Raw genomic sequence first — 18,061 nt, 5'->3', positions numbered from 1 at the left:
GAGAGTGCTGATGAGGCGAGGCTACTGAAGGGGAGCGGAGAGCGGGCTGGCAGTGCCACCTGCTGAGAGCCCCGCAGGCGGAGAGCGCGGCGGGCAGTGCCACCTGCTATAAATAGGCCGCCGAAGACAGGGTGTGCAACCGTACATCCCTCCTCGAGGGCCTTAATCACGCGCGGGGCTCCGCGTTTCCGGAGCCGTAGGCATTCGGCGGCCAAGATCCTGCTCTGGGGCTGGGTGGGGGCGGCGCCCGGCACACCCTCTCCCGGGCCGGGGCTGGAGGCCGGGGGGGGGGGCGGGTTGAGGATGGACCGCTGGGGAGGGGAGAGATAGCGAAGGGAGGGAGGCCGCGACGGACCCACACTGCAGCAGCTGTTGTCCGTGTGTGACTCGCCCGTCCCGGCCAAGCCGCTCGCGAGTCAAACGGCGCAGTGGAGAGGGAGGAAGCATCGCTTCTCCCTCTCAGGTCCCTGGGGACCGAGTTGGGAGATCCTGGGTTCTGCCCTCCCCTCGCCTCCCCTGCGCTCGCCCTGCCGCGGAGGAGGAAACGCGAGCCGCGCGCAGACACCACCTCCTCCTCCTCCGCCTCCGCCGCCGCCGCCGCCGCCGCCGCCGCCGTACCCGCGCCTCGGTGCCTGTTGCTACCGCCGCCGCGGGACCCGCCGTGTCCTCAGCCGGCAGGAGAAGAGGCGGGAGTCTTCCCGGCGCCCCGCGGCGGGAAGAGAGCAGCCCGCCGGGCGCGATGCGCGCCCCGCCCGCCCAGGCCGTCCCCGGGCTGCCCCCAGCACCTGCGCGCCGCGGCCGGGCCGCGGGCTCTGAGCGCGCCGCAGCACAGGTAGGCGCTTCCTGGGGCCTCACCCACGCCAGCCCGCCACCTCCTCGCGGGGCATCCCGGCCGACCCCAACCCCAGCAGGCCCCTGCGCGCCCGGGCCCGCGGAAAAGCTGGAATCCAGCGCTCCAGGGACGTTCCTGCTGTCCTTGACGCGCGGGGGTCTCTCGGTGGGGAGGAAGTTCACTGCCACCTCGTTGTCCCCTACTTGGAAGAAAGCGAAACTCGTTTTTCGAGTTAAGACCCTGGAGCTCCTGCAGGCACCCTCCCTCTGCCCCGCCCTTCACTCCCGCTCGCAGTTCTCGCATCTCCCTCCTCCCCGCTCCCGCTAGATACCTCTAGGGCTAGTTTGTAAGGCGACCAGACGGAGGAAGGGCGGTCAGAGTGACCCCAGGTCACCCTGTAAAAGTTCAGGGTACTTTGCAGTAGCAACTTTGGCAGCTCCACCAGTGCGCTCAACTTTACTTTCTATGGGCACATCCTGTACCAGTCATTTTGAAATCCTGCTTAATTGTTTCTAGCAGCTTCCTGATCGGTCTGTGATTAAACTTCAAACTTCGCCACACGTTGTTGTTGTTGTTGTGTGTGTGTGTGTGTGTGTGTGTGTTTAAAAGAGATGTCATTAACTTTGAAATCCACCTAGAGGCGGCTTTACGTGTGGCGATTTCATTTAAATAGATTGTTCTCTGGAAGTTATTTAAAAAGGAAAAAAAAAAAAAAACCGAAACTGATGTGATTGTTCCTCCCACCAAACAGTTTAGTTTTCAGAGTGCCCTACATTAATTCATGGGTATTCACTTCATAGATCGCTCGTTCTTCCTTTTAGATAATTGGGTGATTTCATTTATTAATATAATCAGACTTTGAAAGAGCATTTTAAAATGACCTGGTTTAAATGGGTCACATCCACGAAACTCAGCTATCTCTACAAGTCCAAACTTCTAAACTTTTTGCTCTGTCCTTAAACGGAACTGCAGAGACCTTGATAAAAACCCCTTTTTGGGGGCCTCCCTGGTGGCGCAGTGGTTGAGAGTCCGCCTGCCGATGCAGGGGACACGGGTTCGTGCCCCGATCCCGGAGGATCCCACATGCCGCGGAGCGGCTGGGCCCGTGAGCCATGGCCGCGGGGCCTGTGTGTCCGGAGCCTGTGCTCCGCAACGGGAGAGGCCACAGCAGTGAGAGGCCCGCGTACAGCAAAAAAAAAAAAAAAAAAAAAAAAAAAAAAAAAAAAACCCTTTTTGGGGCTTCCCTGGTGGCGCAGTGGTTGAGAGTCCGCCTGCCGATGCAGGGGACACGGGTTCGTGCCCCGGTCCGGGAACATCCCACATGCCGCGGAACAGCTGGGCCTGTGAGCCATGGCCGCTGAGCCTGCGCGTCTGGAGCCTGTGCTCCGCAACGGGAGAGGCCACAGCAATGAGAGGCCCGCGTACCGCAAAAAAAAAAAAAACAAAAAACCAAAAAACCCCTTCTTTGGGAAAGCAGAAATTCATTCTCTTCCCCAGACTTGAGATGAGATTGGTGGGAGCTGAAGCACGGCCACCTCCGGGTTTTGTTGTGTTTTGGGAGCCTGCTGTGGGTGGGAGGGGTCGGGATGAGGAATGAACGGAGAGCTGTTCCAAGAGGCTGCGAATCCACCTTGCAGAACGACTCTTCATGTTTCTGAACACTTGATGTTCTGTCACTATCTTGTTCAGGGATCCCTGAAACAGCTGGGTTCCGCACCGTTTCCTAGAGTTGAGATGGCTTCTCTTGCTTGGGGAGGAGGTTGCCTCCTGCTCGTCTCCTTCCTGGGAACCTTGAAGAATGTCTTAAGGAATAAGGACATTGCATGAAAAACTTTGCATAAAATAGGATTAACTGGGAGTTCTCAGGGTCCAGTGGTTAGGTCTCTGCCCTTGCACTGCAGGGGGCCTGGGTTTGACCCCTGGTGGGGGAACTAAGATCCTGCAAGCCGTCTGGTGTGGCCAACAAATAAACAAAAATAGAATAATTAGTAAAAATTTAAAAAAAATAAAATAAAATAGGACTGACTGCTTTTGTAAACAGGTGTTTTACAGCTCTTTGAAGTGGAAAGCTATGGCAGTCTTGAATCTGCCAGTTTCTTTTTTTTCCTACCAAGGTATAGGGAAATAAGGCCATAAAAAGTGCTTGCTCTCCAGAATTCTCTATTAAGTACCCATTGACAAAACATGAGCTACTGGATAGTGAGCACAGCTGTGAATTAAAGGGAGCTGTGGAAATGTTTAGAGGAAATTTTCTGAAGTGAACACAGTGGAATATCCTGAGATTATCAGCTGAGTGCAAGGAGATATAAAAGGACTAAGTGTGGCTCAAAGTAGTAAATGAAATAATCAAGCGATATTTAAGGTAAATGCCTTTGTGTGGATTTGTCCAGCCACTGGCAAACCAGCAAAATGGGGGAAATGTTCATTGGTGTATGTATAAATTATTAGCATCAAAGTAAAGTTTTGTAAATGGAACTCTCCACTTAGTCTATCTTTATCTTTCCCACTGAGAGCTCTGGAGATTTCTCCTTTCGCTATGGTAACATTTCTGGTTGGGTGCAGCCATGTCAGTGTTAGCCTTTTATCCCATGTGACATTGCTTGTCATAGTACGAGGCAGTTTGAGGAAGAAAAGGGCAACTCTGAAGAAATAGTTCAGTTTACCCCTCTTCCCTTATTACCAGCTGTTGACGGTCTCTGTGTCCCACTTCCCTAGAAGGCCACCTTCACCTGGGTGAAGTGGAGGGACCTGTGTTCGAATCCTGGTTCTGCCACTTGCTGCCAGTATGACCTTGGGCAAGTGACCTCATTTTTCTGTGCCAGCAACTTCCTTCTGGTTTCTCATCTTTAAATTGGAGCTGATAATGATCATTATAGTCCATAATAGTCCTTATTTGGATATGATCAATAATGGTCCTTATTGGCCAGGGTTGTTGTGAGAGCTAAACCTGTTAACAGACTCACAGTTAGTGGTATTATGTGTTAACAATTAATATTATTACTTTTAGGAGAATAACTTAAAGCAGCCATGCAGCAGGGAGGGTTAGACATAACCCCTAGAGGCCAACTGGGACCCCCCCAACCCCTTTATCCTGTGTAATACAGTAGAAGAGAATACAAGAAGTGACAGTCGCATTCTAAAGGACTAGGCTTGAATTAGCTCTGATTTATATGGGAAGGGAATCATTCAAAACAGCATTACTTTATGTGTCAAATTAGAGAGGCAAAGCCTGGTACTGGAGCGTCCTTGATGATGTGAATGTTAGAAGCACTGACTCCAGGAGCTCTGCATGATAGTGAAATAGCCGACGGCTCCAAAGATCTTTAGGACTTGTGGGCAATTCCTGGGTGAGCAGCACACTGCTGTGATTGGGTGAGATTCTGTGCAGGAAATGGACAAAGAGCTGAGCCAAGCCAGTGATCCCATGGCATGAGATTATTCAGGTGGCAGAATAATCCTGTTCAGCCTCATGCCTACTCTATCTAGGGTAAAGAACAGAAAAATTAAGTCATTGATTCTCAAGGGGAAATGAGTGGCCACTCGGGGTTCCCTGTCTATCCTGCAGGTCCCTGACAGCTAAACAGTACTGACTGGCTCCTAACCTGGCCTGGAGCTAGAAGCTTCCAGCAGCCCTCCTTCATCCATCTATCTCGCCCTCCTGCCCTCCCACCAGCCCTCTGAGGAGGTGAGAGGGGAGGCTGGGGCAGGGGCTGTGGTATGGTTAGCTACTGGGAAGTCCCCATCCTACTCCCTGTGGCTTGCTGGGAGGGAGGGGAGGGGGGCCTGGGAAGAGAGGGGGTTCCCAATGGCGGCCAGCTAACTCCCACCATCATCTCTCTCGCTTCCTGATTAGTAAACCCCACCCTTTCTTCACGTACCTCTCCCACGTTTATATTCTTGAAGGGAAGATGAAAGCAGCTTTCTATCCCCACACAATGCTGGGGACATTTGGTATTATACATCATGAAAATGAGATTCACCAGATTTTAGAGACAAAAGAAAACTTGAGGATGCTCTTGTGCCATTCTTTTATAAGAATAAACTTGAGATTTGGAGAAGTAACTTGTTTCCTCAACTTCACACTTGAAAGTGTTTTCGTGAGAAAACTGAGGTTCTTTGCAGCACGTGGATGGTAGTCAGGGGCTTGGATTGTCCTAATTCTGTCACCAAACTTGGACAAGCCATTTGGCTTCTCCAGTTTCCTCATTTCCCTCACATATGAGGGAAATTTCTGAGTGGCTTGAAAGGACCTTTCTAGCTTTAAAATTTTGTGATTCTAGGTGCGTGCTTCCAGGGATACTTAGCATAGCAGGACTCACTAACAAGGTTATTGGAACTATTCTAATAAAAGAGTATCTTTGTGTTTTGAGTTCTACCATGTTTATGGGCTGTGGTGGGTAGGAGTTGTGTAGAACACAGATGGTCTCTGTAAGGGATAGGGTTTGTCCACAGATGACTCTACTATTTTCTTTTTTTTTTTTTTTTTTTTTTCTTCTTTTTGCAGTATGTGGGCCTCTCACTGTTGTGGCCTCTCCCGTTGCGGAGCACAGGCTCCGGATGCGCAGGCCCAGCGGCCATGGCTCACGGGCCCAGCCGCTCCGCGGCATATGGGATCCTCCCAGACCGGGGCACGAACCCGTATCCCCTGCATCGGCAGGCGGACTCTTAACCACTGCGCCACCAGGGAGGCCCTGACTCTACTATTGAAAACACGACTAGATGCTCACTGGAATAACAGATCAGAGTATTTCTTTTTTTTTTTTTTTTTTGGTACGCGGGCCTCTCACTGTTGTGGCCTCTCCCGTTGTGGAGCACAGGCTCTGGACGCTCAGGCTCAGCGGCCATGGCTCATGGGCCCAGCCGCTCTGCGGCATGTGGGATCTTCCCTGACTGGGGCACGAACCCGTGTCCCCTGCATCAGCAGGCAGACTCTCAACCACTGCGCCACCAGGGAAGCCCCAGAGTATTTCTTTTTTCTTTTTCTTGAGGACATTACTTTTTAATGCACAGAATAATAATGGGTGGATCATGATGATTTCATAATGATAATTTTGAATTAAGAAAAGGACAATTTATTTTATTTCTTCTGTGTAAAACATGTTACTTATGTTTATCAGGTTCTACTTAAGAATTTAAACAATGAAATGTATATATATGTCATTTATTTTTTAAATTCTGTTAAAATATAGTTAAAAAATCACACAGAGAGCTTCCCTGGTGGTGCAGTGGTTGAGAGTCCGCCTGCCGATGCAGGGGATACAGGTTCATGCCCCGGTCCGGGAAGATCCCACATGCCGCGGAGCGGCTGGGCCCATGAGCCATGGCCGCTGAGCCTGCGCATCCGGAGCCTGTGCTCCGCAGCGGGAGAGGCCACAGCAGTGAGAGGCCCGTGTACCGCAAAAAAAAAAAAAAAAAAAAAGTCACACACAGATAAATCTTATTTATTTGAAAACATTTTCTCATATGAATTATTTACCCATTTGTGCTGGGTACCTAAGTTTTCTACCCACAAAATTACAGAGAATTAGCGAAGAAGTAATTTTTTTTTTTTTGCTTTATAACAAATTTAATCAGTTATACATATACATATGTTTCCATATCCCCTCCCTTTTGCGTCTCCCTCCCACCCTCCCTATCCCACCCCTCCAGGCGGTCACAAAGCACCGAGCTGATCTCCCTGTGCTATGCGGCTGCTTCCCACTAGCTATCTACCTTACGTTTGGTAGTATATATATATCCATGCCGCTCTTTCACTTTGTCACAGCTTACCCTTCCCCCTCCCCACATCCTCAAGTCCATTCTCTAGTAGGTCTGTGTCTTTATTCCTGTCTTACCCCTAGGTTCTTCATGACATTTTTTTTTCTTAAATTCCATATATATGTGTTAGCATACAGTATTTGTCTTTCTCTTTCTGACTTACTTCACTCTGTATGACAGACTCTAGGTCTATCCACCTCATTACAAATAGCTCAATTTCATTTCTTTTTATGGCTGAGTAATATTCCATTGTATATATGTGCCACATCTTCTTTATCCATTCATCCGATGATGGACACTTAGGTTGTTTCCATCTCCGGGCTATTGTCAATAGGGCTGCTATGAACATTTTGGTACATGTCTCTTTTTGAATTATGGTTTTCTCAGGGTATATGCCCAGTAGTGGGATTGCTGGGTCATATGGTAGTTCTATTTGTAGTTTTTTAAGGAACCTCCATACCGTTCTCCATAGCGGCTGTACCAATTCACATTCCCACCAGCAGTGCAAGAGTGTTCCCTTTTTTCCACACACTCTCCAGCATTTATTGTTTGTAGATTTTTTGATGATGGCCATTCTGACTGGTGTGAGATGATATCTCATTGTAGTTTTTTTTTTTTTTTTTCTTTTTGCGGTATGTGGGCCTCTCACTGTTGTGGCCTCTCCCGTTGCGGAGCACAGGCTCCGGACACGCAGGCCCAGCGGCCATGGCTCACGGGCCCAGCCGCTCCGCGGCATATGGGATCCTCCCAGACCGGGGCACGAACCCGTATCCCCTGCATCGGCAGGCGGACTCTTAACCACTGCGCCACCAGGGAGGCCCTCATTGTAGTTTTGATTTGCATTTCTCTAATGAGTAAAGATGTTGAGCATCCTTTCATGTGTTTGTTGGCAGTCTGTATATCTTCTGTGGAGAAATGTCTATTTAGGTCTTCTGCCCATTTTTGGATTGGGTTGTTTGTTTTTTTGCTATTGAGCTGCATGAGCTGCTTATAAATTTTGGAGATTAATCCTTTGTCAGTTGCTTCATTTGCAAATATTTTCTCCCATTCTGAGGGTTGTCTTTTCGTCTTGTTTATGGTTTCCTTTGCTGTGCAAAAGCTTTTAAGTTTCATTAGGTCCCATGTGTTTATATTTGTCTTTATTTCCATTTCTCTAGGAGGTGGGTCAAAAAGCATCTTGCTGTGATTTATGTCATAGAGTGTTCTGCCTATGTTTTCCTCTAAGAGTTTGATAGTGTCTGGCCTTACATTTAGGTCTTTAATCCATTTTGAGCTTATTTTTGTGTATGGTGTTAAGGAGTGATCTAATCTCATACTTTTACATGTCCCTATCCAGTTTTCCCAGCACCACTTATTGAAGAGACTGTCCTTTCTCCACTGTACATTCCTGCCTCCTTTATCAAAGATAAGGTGACCATATGTCCGTGGGTTTAACTCTGGGCTTTCTATCCTGTTCCATTGATCTATCTTTCTGTTTTTGTGCCAGTACCATACTGTCTTGATTACTGTAGCTTTGTAGTATAGTCTGAAGTCAGGGAGCCTGATTCCTCCAGCTCCATTTTTCGTTCTCAAGATTGCTTTGGCTATTCGGGGTCTTTTGTGTTTCCATACAAATTGTGAAATTTTTTGTTCTAGTTCTGTGAAAAATGCCAGTGGTAGTTTGATAGGGATTGCATTGAATCTGTAGATTGCTTTGGGTAGTAGAGTCATTTTCACAATGTTGATTTTTCCAATCCAAGAACATGGTACATCTCTCCATCTATTTGTATCATCTTTAATTTCTTTCATCAGTGTCTTATAATTTTCTGCATACAGGTCTTTTGTCTCCTTAGGTAGGTTTATTCCTAGATATTTTATTCTTTTTGTTGCAATGGTAAATGGGAGTGTTTCCTTGATTTCACTTTCAGATTTTTCATCAATAGTATATAGGAATGCCAGAGATTTCTGTGCATTAATTTTGTATCCTGCAACTTTACCAAATTCATTGGTTAACTCTAGTAGTTTTCTGGTAGCATCTTTAGGATTCTCTATGTATAGTATCATGTCATCTGCAAACAGTGACAGCTTTACTTCTTCTTTTCCAATTTGGATTCCTTTTATTTCCTTTTCTTCTCTGATTGCTGTGGCTAAAACTTCCAAAACTAGGTTGAATAAGAGTGGTGAGAGTGGGCAACCTTGTCTTGTTCCTGATCTTAGTGGAAATGGTTTCAGTTTTTCACCATTGAGGACGATGCTGGCTGTGGGTTTGTCATATATGGCCTTTATTATGTTGAGGAAAGTTCCCTCTATGCCTACTTTCTGCAGGGTTTTTATCATAAATGGGTGTTGAATTTTGTCAAAAGCTTTCTCTGCATCTATTGAGATGATCATATGGTTTTTCTCCTTCAATTTGTTAATATGGTGTATCACGTTGATTGATTTGCGTATATTGAAGAATCCTTGCATTCCTGGAATAAACCCCACTTGATCATGGTGTATGATCCTTGTAATGTGCTGTTGGATTCTGTTTGCTAGTATTTTGTTGAGGATTTTTGCATCTATGTTCATCAGTGATATTGGCCTGTAGTTTTCTTTCTTTGTGACATCCTTGTCTGGTTTTGGTATCAAGGTGATGGTGGCCTCGTAGAATGAGTTTGGGAGTGTTCCTCCCTCTGCTATATTTTGGAAGAGTTTCAGAAGGATAGGTGTTAGCTCTTCTCTAAATGCTTGATAGAATTCGCCTGTGAAGCCATCTGGTCCTGGGCTTTTGTTTGTTGGAAGATTTTTTATCACAGTTTCATTTTCAGTGCTTGTGATTGGTCTGTTCATATTTTCTATTTCTTCCTGATTCAGTCTTGGCAGGTTGTGCATTTCTAAGAATTTGTCCATTTCTTCCAGGTTGTCCATTTTATTGGCATAGAGTTGCTTGTAGTAATCTCTCATGATCTTTTGTATTTCTGCAGTGTCAGTTGTTACTTCTCCTTTTTCATTTCTAATTCTATTGATTTGAGTCTTCTCCCTTTTTTTCTTGATGAGTCTGGCTAATGGTTTATCAATTTTGTTTATCTTCTCAAAGAACCAGCTTTTAGTTTTATTGATCTTTGCTATCGTTTCCTTCATTTCTTTTTCATTTATTTCTGATCTGATTTTTATGATTTCTTTCCTTCTGCTAACTTTGGGATGTTTTTGTTCTTCTTTCTCTAATTGCTTTAGGTGCAAGGTTAGGTTGTGTATTCGAGATGTTTCCTGTTTCTTAATGTGGGATTGTATTGCTATAAACTTCCCTCTTAGAACTGCTTTTGCTGCATCCCATAGGTTTTGGGTCGTCGTGTCTCCATTGTCATTTGTTTCTAGGTATTTTTTAATTTCCTCTTTGATTTCTTCAGTGATCACTTCGTTATTAAGTAGTGTATTGTTTAGCCTCCATGTGTCTGTATTTTTTACAGCTCTTTTCCTGTAATTGATATCTAGTCTCATAGCATTGTGGTCGGAAAAGATACTTGATACAATTTCAATTTTCTTAAATTTACCAAGGCTTGATTTGTGACCCAAGATATGATCTATCCTGGAGAATGTTCCATGAGCACTTGAGAAAAATGTGTATTCTGTTGTTTTTGGATGGAATGTCCTATAAATATCAATTAAGTCCATCTTGTTTAATGTATCATTTAAAGCTTGTGTTTCCTTATTTATTTTCATTTTGGATGACCTGTCCATTGGTGAAAGTGGGGTGTTAAAGTCCCCTACTATGATTGTGTTACTGTCGATTTCTCCTTTTATGGCTGTTAGCATTTGCCTTATGTATTGAGGTGCTCCTATGTTGGGTGCATAAATATTTACAATTGTTATATCTTCTTCTTGGATCGATCCCTTTATCATTATGTAGTGTCCTTCTTTGTCTCTTCTCGTAGTCTTTATTTTAAAGTCTATTTTGTCTGATATGAGAATTGCTACTCCAGCTTTCTTTTGGTTTCCATTTGCATGGAATATCTTTTTCCATCCCCTTACTTTCAGTCTGTATGTGTCTCTAGGTCTGAAGTGGGTCTCTTGTAGACAGCATATATATGGGTCTTGTTTTTGTATCCATTCAGCCAGTCTGTCTTTTGGTTGGAGCATTTAATCCATTTACATTTAAGGTAATTATCGATATGTATGTTCCTGTTCCCATTTTCTTAATTGTTTTGGGTTTGTTATTGTAGGTCTTTTACTTCTGTTGTGTTCCTTGCCTAGAGAAGTTCCTTTAGCATTTGTTGTAAAGCTGGTTTGGTGGTGCTGAACTCTCTCAGCTTTTGCTTGTCTGTAAACGTTTTAATTTCTCCATCAAATCTGAATGAGATCCTTGCTGGGTAGAGTAATCTTGGTTGCAGGTTTTTCTCCTTCATCACTTTAATTATGTCCTGCCACTCCCTTCTGGCTTGTAGAGTTTCTGCTGAGAGATCAGCTGTTATCCTGATGGGGTTTCCCTTGTGTGTTATTTGTTGTTTTTGCCTTGCTGCTTTTAATATGATTTCTTTGTGTTTAATTTTTGACAGTTTGATTAACATGTGTCTTGGCGTATTTATCCTTGGATTTATTCTGTATGGGACTCTCTGTGCCTCCTGGACTTGATTAACTATTTCCTTTCCCATATTAGGGAAGTTTTCAACTATAATCTCTTCAAATATTTTCTCAGTCCCTTTCTTTTTCTCTTCTTCTTCTGGAACCCCTATAATTCGAATGTTGGTGCGTTTAATGTTGTCCCAGAGGTCTCTGAGACTGTCCTCTGTTCTTTTCATTCTTTTTTCTCTATTTTGCTCTGCAGCAGTTATTTCCACTATTTTATCTTCCACCTCACTTATCCGTTCTTCTGCCTCAGTTATTCTGCTATTGATCCCATCTAGAGTATTTTTTATTTCATGTATTGTGTTTTTAATCGATGCTTGATTCATCTTTAGTTCTTCTAGGTCCTTGTTAACTGTTTCTTGCATTTTGTCTATTCTATTTCCAAGATTTTGGATCTTGGAAATAGAATCTTGGATCATCTTTACTATCATTATTCTGAATTCTTTTTCAGGTAGACTGCCTATTACCTCTTCATTTGTTAGATCTGGTGGTTTTTTATCTTGCTCCTTCTCCTGCTGTGTGTTTTTCTGTCTTCTCATTTTGCTTATGTTACTGTGTTTGGGGTCTCCTTTTTGCAGGCTGCAGGTTCGTAGTTCCCGTTGTTTTTGGTGTCTGTCCCCAGTGGCTAAGGTTGGTTTAGTGGGTTGTGTAGGCTTCCTGGTGGAGGGGACTAGTGCCTGTGTTCTGGTGGGTGAGGCTGGATCTTGTCTTTCTGGTGGGCAGGTCCACGTCTGGTGGTGTGTTTGGGGGTGTCTGCGGACTTTTTATGATTTTAGGCCACCTCTCTGCTAATGGGTGGCGTTGTGTTCCTGTCTTGCTAGTTGTTTGGCTTAGGGTGTCCAGCACTGTAGCTTGCTGGTCGTTGAGTGAAGCTGGGTGCTGGTGTTGAGATGGAGATCTCTGGAAGATTTTCGCCGTTTGATATTATGTGGAGCTGGGAGGTGTCTTGTGGACCAGTGTCCTGAAGTTGGCTCTCCCACCTCAGAGGCACAGCACTGACTCCTGGCTCCTCAATTTGGGATGATTTGTTGTCTATTCATGTATTCCACAGATGCAGGGTACATCAAGTTGATTGTGGAGCTTTAATCCGCTGCTTCTGAGGCTGCTGGGAGAGGTTTCCCTTTCTCTTCTTTGTTCTCACAGCTCCCGGGCCTCAGCTTTGGATTTGGCCCCGCCTCTGCGTGTAGGTCGCCGGAGGGCGTCTGTTCTTCGCTCAGACAGGACAGGGTTAAAGGAGCAGCTGCTTTGGGGACTCTGGCTCACTCAGGCAGGGGGCGGAGGGAGGGGCACGGGGTGCGGGGCGAGCCTGCAGCGGCAGAGGCCGGCGTGACGTTGCACCAGCGTGAGGCGCGCCGTGTGTTCTCCCAGGGAAGCCTTCCCTGGATCCCGGGACCCCGGCAATGACGGGCTGCACAGGCTCCCGGAAGGGCGGCGTGGACAGTGACCTGCGCTCGCACACAGGCCTCCTGGCGGCGGCAGCAGCAGCCCCAGCGTCCCACACCCGTCTCTGGTCTCCGCGCTTTTAGCCCGGCTCGCGCCCGTCTCTGGAGCTCCTTTAAGCAGCGCTCTTAATCCCCTCTCCTCGCGCACCAGGAAACCAAGAGGGAAGAAAAAGTCTCTTGCCTCTTCGGCTGCTCCAGAGTTTTCCCGGACTCCCTCCCGGCTAGCTGTGGCGCATTAGCCCCCTTCAGGCTGAGTTCTCGCCGCCAGCCCCAGTCCTCTCCCTGCGCTCTGACCGAAGCCCGAGCCTCAGCTTCCAGCGCTGCGCGCCCCAGCGGGCGAGCAGACAAGCCTCTCGGGCTGGTGAGTGCCGCTCGGCACCGATCCTCTGTGTGGGGATCTCTCCGCTTTGCCCTACCCAGGTATGTGGGGGGTTTCTTGCCTTTTGGGAGGTCTGGGGTCTTCTGCCAGCATTCAGTAGGTGTTCTGTAGGAGTTGTTCCACGTGTAGCTGTATTTCTAGTGTATCCATGGGGAGGAAGGTGATCTCCGCGTCTTACTCTTCCGCCATCTTACCCGGAAGTGAAGAAGTAATTTTTTAAGTGTGGCACTATCAGCTCTTCCTTCCCCTGAAGTCCCTAAATAATAAAAGTTACCATATTTTATAAGATTTCAGGTTTATTTTATTCAAGACCCCTATGGTAGTGTTTGGGAAATAATTGTTTGGGTGAAATAGGACAAGCACTTAGATTCTGTTCCTCTTCTTACGTTTTCCTTGTAGTCCCTCTTACCTGTCCATGGCACTGCCCTAGCCACGCAAATCTAGTAGAAATCAGTGAAGACTGTCTCAGATCAGAGTATTTCTTACTGAGGTCTGAGACACAAGAGGCTTCCTGGAATAAGTGGTTCTACCTGGGGACTAAAGGATGGGTCACAGATTGCATGCAAATGATGTGGATTGAGATGGCTTTAAAAATAATCTGATGGTTTATTAGGATTATTCAAATGGTTCTTCTGTTTCATGGAACTTTTTTTTTCTTTTTTAAAATTTATTTATTTTCTTTAAAAAAATTTTTGTTATTATTTTTTAATTTTTGGCTGCATTAGGTCTTCATTGCTTTGCGTGGGCTTTCTCTAATTGCTGTGAGCAACTACTCTTGGTTGCAGTGTGTGGGGTTCTCACTGTGGTGGCTCCTCCTGTTGCAGAGCATGGGCTCTAGGTGCACGGGCTTCAGTAGTTGTGGCACGCAGGCTCAGGAGTTGTGGCTCGCGGGTTCTAGAGTGCAGGCTCAGTAGTTGTGGTGCACGGGCTTAGTTGCTCGGCGGCATGTGGGATCTTCCCAGACCAGGGCTCGAACCCGTGTCCCCTGCATTGGCAGGCAGACTCTCAACCACTGTGCCACCAGGGAAGCCCTACTTATTTTCTTATACAGCAGGTTCTTATTAGTCATCCATTTTATACACATCAGTGTATACATGTCAATCCCAATCTCCCAATTCATCACACCACCCCAACCCGAACCCCTCGCCACTTTCCCCCCTGCCTTGGTGTCCATACGTTTGTTCTTTACATCTGTGTATCAATTTCTGCCCTGCAAACTGGTTCATCTGTACTATTTTTCTAGGTTCCACATATATGCGTTAATATACGATATTTATTTTTCTCTTTCTCACTTACTTCACTCTGTATGACAGTCTCTAGATCCATACACATCTCTACAAATGACCCAATTTCATTCCTTTTTAGGGCTAAGTAATATTCCATTGTATATATGTACCACTTCTTCTTTATCCATTCGTCTGTTGATGGGAATTTAGGTTGCTTCCATGACCTGCCTATTGTAAATAGTGCTGCAGTGAACATTGTGGTGCCTGTGCGTTTTTTTTTTTTTTTTTTTTTTTCTTTTTGCGGTATGCGGGCCTCTCACTGTTGTGGCCTCTCCCGTTGCGGAGCACAGGCTCCGGATGCACAGGCCCAGCGGCCATGGCTCACGGGCCCAGCCGCTCCGCGGCATATGGGATCCTCCCAGACCCGGGCACGAACCCGTATCCCCTGCATGGGCAGGCGGACTCTTAACCACTGCGCCACCAGGGAGGCCCGTTTTTGAATTATGGTTTTCTCTGGATATATGCCCAGTAGTGGGATTGCTGGGTCATATGGTAATTCTATTTTTAGTTTTTTAAGGAACCTCCATACTGTCCTCCATAGTGGCTCTATGAATTTACATTCCCACCAACAGTGCAAGAGGGTTCCCTTTTCTCCACACCCTCTCCAGCATTTATTGTTTCTAGCTTTTCTGATGATGCCCATTCTAACATGTGTGAGGTGATACCTCATTGTAGTTTTTTTTTTTTTTTTTTTTTTTTTCAGTACGTGGGCCTCTCACTGGTGTGGCCTCTCCCGTTTTGGAGCACAGGCTCCGGACGCGCAGGCTCAGCGGCCATGGCTCACGGGCCTAGCCACTCCACGGCACGTGGGATCCTCCCAGCCCAGGGCACAAACCCGCGTCCCGTGCATCGGCAGGCGGACTCTCAACCACTGCGCCACCAGGGAAGCCCCTCTCATTGTAGTTTTGATTTGCATTTCTCTAATAATTACTGATATTGAGCTGCTTTTCTTGTGCTTCTTGACCATCTGTATGTCTTCTTTGGAGAATTGTCTGTTTAGGTCCTCTGCCCATTTTTTGGATTGCGTTGTTTGTTTTTTTAATATTGAGCTGCATGAGCTGTTTATATATTTTGGAAGTTAATCCTTTGTCCGTTGATTCATTTGCAAATACTTTCTCCCATTCTGAGGGCTGTCTTTTTCTCTTGTTTGTAGTTTCCTTTGCTTTGCAAAAGCTTTTAAGTTTCATTATGTTCCATTTGTTGACTTTTGTTTTCATTTCCATTACTCTAGGAGGTGGATCAAAGAAGATCTTGCTGTGATTTATGTCAAAGAGTGTTCTTCCTATGTTTTCCTTTAAGAGTTTTACAGTGTCCAGTCTTACATTTAGGTCTCTAATCCATTTTGAGTTTATTTTTGTGTATGGTGTTAGGGAGTGTTCCAATTTCATTCTTTTACATGTAACTGTCCAGTTTTCCCAACACCACTTATTTAAGACACTGTTTTTTCTCTATTGTATATCCTTGCCTCCTTTGTCATAGATTAGTTGACCATAGGTGTGTGGGTTTATCTCTGGGCTTTATATCCTGTTCCACTAATCTATATTTCTGTTTCTGTGCCAGTACCATACTGTCTTGATTACTGTAGCTTTGTAGTATAGCCTGAAGTCAGGGGGTATGATTCCTCCAGCTCCATTTTTTTTTTCCCACAAGACTGCTTTGGCTGTTCAGGGTCTTTTGTTTCTCCATACAAATTTTAAGATTTTCTGTTCTAGTTCTGTAAAAAATGCCATTGCTAACTTGACGGGGATTGCATTGAATCTTTTGATTGCTTTGGGTAGTATAGTCATTTTCAGAATATTGATTCTTCCAATCCATGAACATGGTATATCTCTACATCTGTTTGTATCATCTTTAATTTCTTTCATCAGTGTCTTATAGTTTTCTGCATACAGGTCTTTTGTCTCCCTAGGTAGGTTTATTCCTAGGTATTTTATTCTTTTTGTTGCAATGGTAAATGAGAGTATTTCCTTAATTTCTCTTCCAGATTTTTCATCATTAGTGTATAGGAATGCAAGAGATTTCTATGCATTAATTTTTTATCCTTCAACTTTACCAAATTCATTGATTAGCTCTTATAGTTTTCTGGTGGCATCTATAGGACTCTCTATGTATAGTATCACATCATCTGCAAACAGTGAAAGTTTTACTCCTTCTTTTACAGTTTGTATTCCTTTTACTTCTTTGTCTTCTCTAATTGCCATGGCTAGGACTTCCAAAACTATGTTGAATAATAGTGGCGAGAGTGGACAGCCTTGTCTTGTCCTGGTCTTAGTGGAAATGCTTTCAGTTTTTCACCATTGAGAATGATGTTTGCTGTGGGTTGTTTGTATATGGCCTTTAATTTGTTGAGGTCGGTTCCCTCTATGCCCACTTTCTGGAGAGTTTTTATCATAAATGGGTGTTGAATTTTGTCAAAAGCCTTTTCTGCATCTATTGAGATGATCATATTGTTTTCATTCTTCAATTTGTTAATACAGTGTATCACATTGATTGATTTGCATATATTGAAGAATCCTTGAATCCCTGGGATAAATCCCACTTGATCATGGTGTATGATCCTTTTACTGTGTTGTTGGATTCTGTTTGGTAGTATTTTGTTGAGGATTTTTGCATGTATATTCATCAGTGATATTGGTGTGTAATTTTCTTTATTTATGATATCTTTTTCTGGTTTTGGTATCAGGGTGATGGTGGCCTCATAGAATGAGTTTGGGAGTGTTCCTTCCTCTGCAATTTTTTGAAAGAGTTTGAGAAGGATGGGTGTTAGCTCTTCTCTAAATGTTTGGTAGAATTCACCTGTGAAGCCATCTGGTCCTGGACTTTTGTTTGTTGGAAGATTTTTAATCATAATTTCAATTTCATTACTTGTGATTGGTCTGTTCATATTTTCTGTTTCTTCCTGGTTCAGTCTTGGAAGTTTATACCTTTCTAAGAATTTGTCCATTTCTTCCAGGTTGTCCATTTTATTGGCATAGAGCTGCTTGTAGTAGTCTCTTAGGATGCTTTGTATTTCTGCAGTGTCTGTTGTAATTTCTCCTTTTTCATTTCTAATTTTATTGATAAATAAAATTAATTTAAAATTTTATTAAAATAATATTTTAATTAATAAAATTTTATTAAAATTTTAATTAATAAAATTTATTTATTAATAAAATAAAATTTTACTGGTCAATAAATTAATTTTATTGATTTGAATAAATCCTTCTTTTTCTTGATGAGTCTGGCTAATGGTTTATCAATTTTTTCTTCTCAAAGAACTAGCTTTTAGTTTTATTGATATTTGCTCTTGTTTTCTTTGTTTCTGTTTCATTTATTTCTGGTCTGATCTTTATGATTTCTTTCCTTCTGCAAACTTTGGGTTTTGTTTGTTCTTCTTTCTCTAGTTCCTTTAGGTGTAAGGTTAGATTGTTTATTTGAGATTTTTCTTGTTTCTTGAGGTTGACTTGTATTGCTGTAAACTTCCCTCTTAGAACTGCTTTTGCTGCATCCCATATGTTTTGGATCGTCGTGTTTGCATTATCATTCGTCTCTATGTATTTTTTTATTTCCTCTTTGATTTCTTCAGTGATCTGTTGGTTATTAAGTAACGTATTGTTTAGCCTCCATATGTTTGTGTTTTTTACATTTTTTTCCCTGTAATTGATTTCTGATCTCATAGCGTTGTGGTCAGAAAAGATGCTTGATATGATTTCAATTTTCTTAAATTTACTGAGGCTTGATTTGTGACCCAGGATGTGATCTATCCTAGAGAATATTCCATGCGCACTTGAGAAGAAAGTGTAAT

The 18,061-nt window shown here is 44.3% G+C and overlaps 1 protein-coding gene across 6 annotated transcripts in view; it reads left to right on the top strand.

Moving 5' to 3' along the window:
- The first annotated feature begins 340 nt into the window (after window positions 1-340).
- The window catches only part of TBC1D1 (TBC1 domain family member 1), a 231,997-nt gene continuing 214,276 nt past the window's right edge, over window positions 341-18,061 (top strand). For all 6 annotated transcript variants that reach the window (XM_060111224.1, XM_060111254.1, XM_060111233.1 and 3 more), the window contains exon 1: window positions 341-832. The gene's annotated coding sequence lies outside the window, so the exon portion shown is untranslated. The remainder of the gene's footprint in view (window positions 833-18,061) is intronic.

This window comes from Mesoplodon densirostris, chromosome 1 (assembly GCF_025265405.1).
Source record: "Mesoplodon densirostris isolate mMesDen1 chromosome 1, mMesDen1 primary haplotype, whole genome shotgun sequence".
NCBI lineage: Eukaryota > Metazoa > Chordata > Mammalia > Artiodactyla > Ziphiidae > Mesoplodon > Mesoplodon densirostris.
This window is presented reverse-complemented; position numbering and strand designations above follow the sequence as displayed.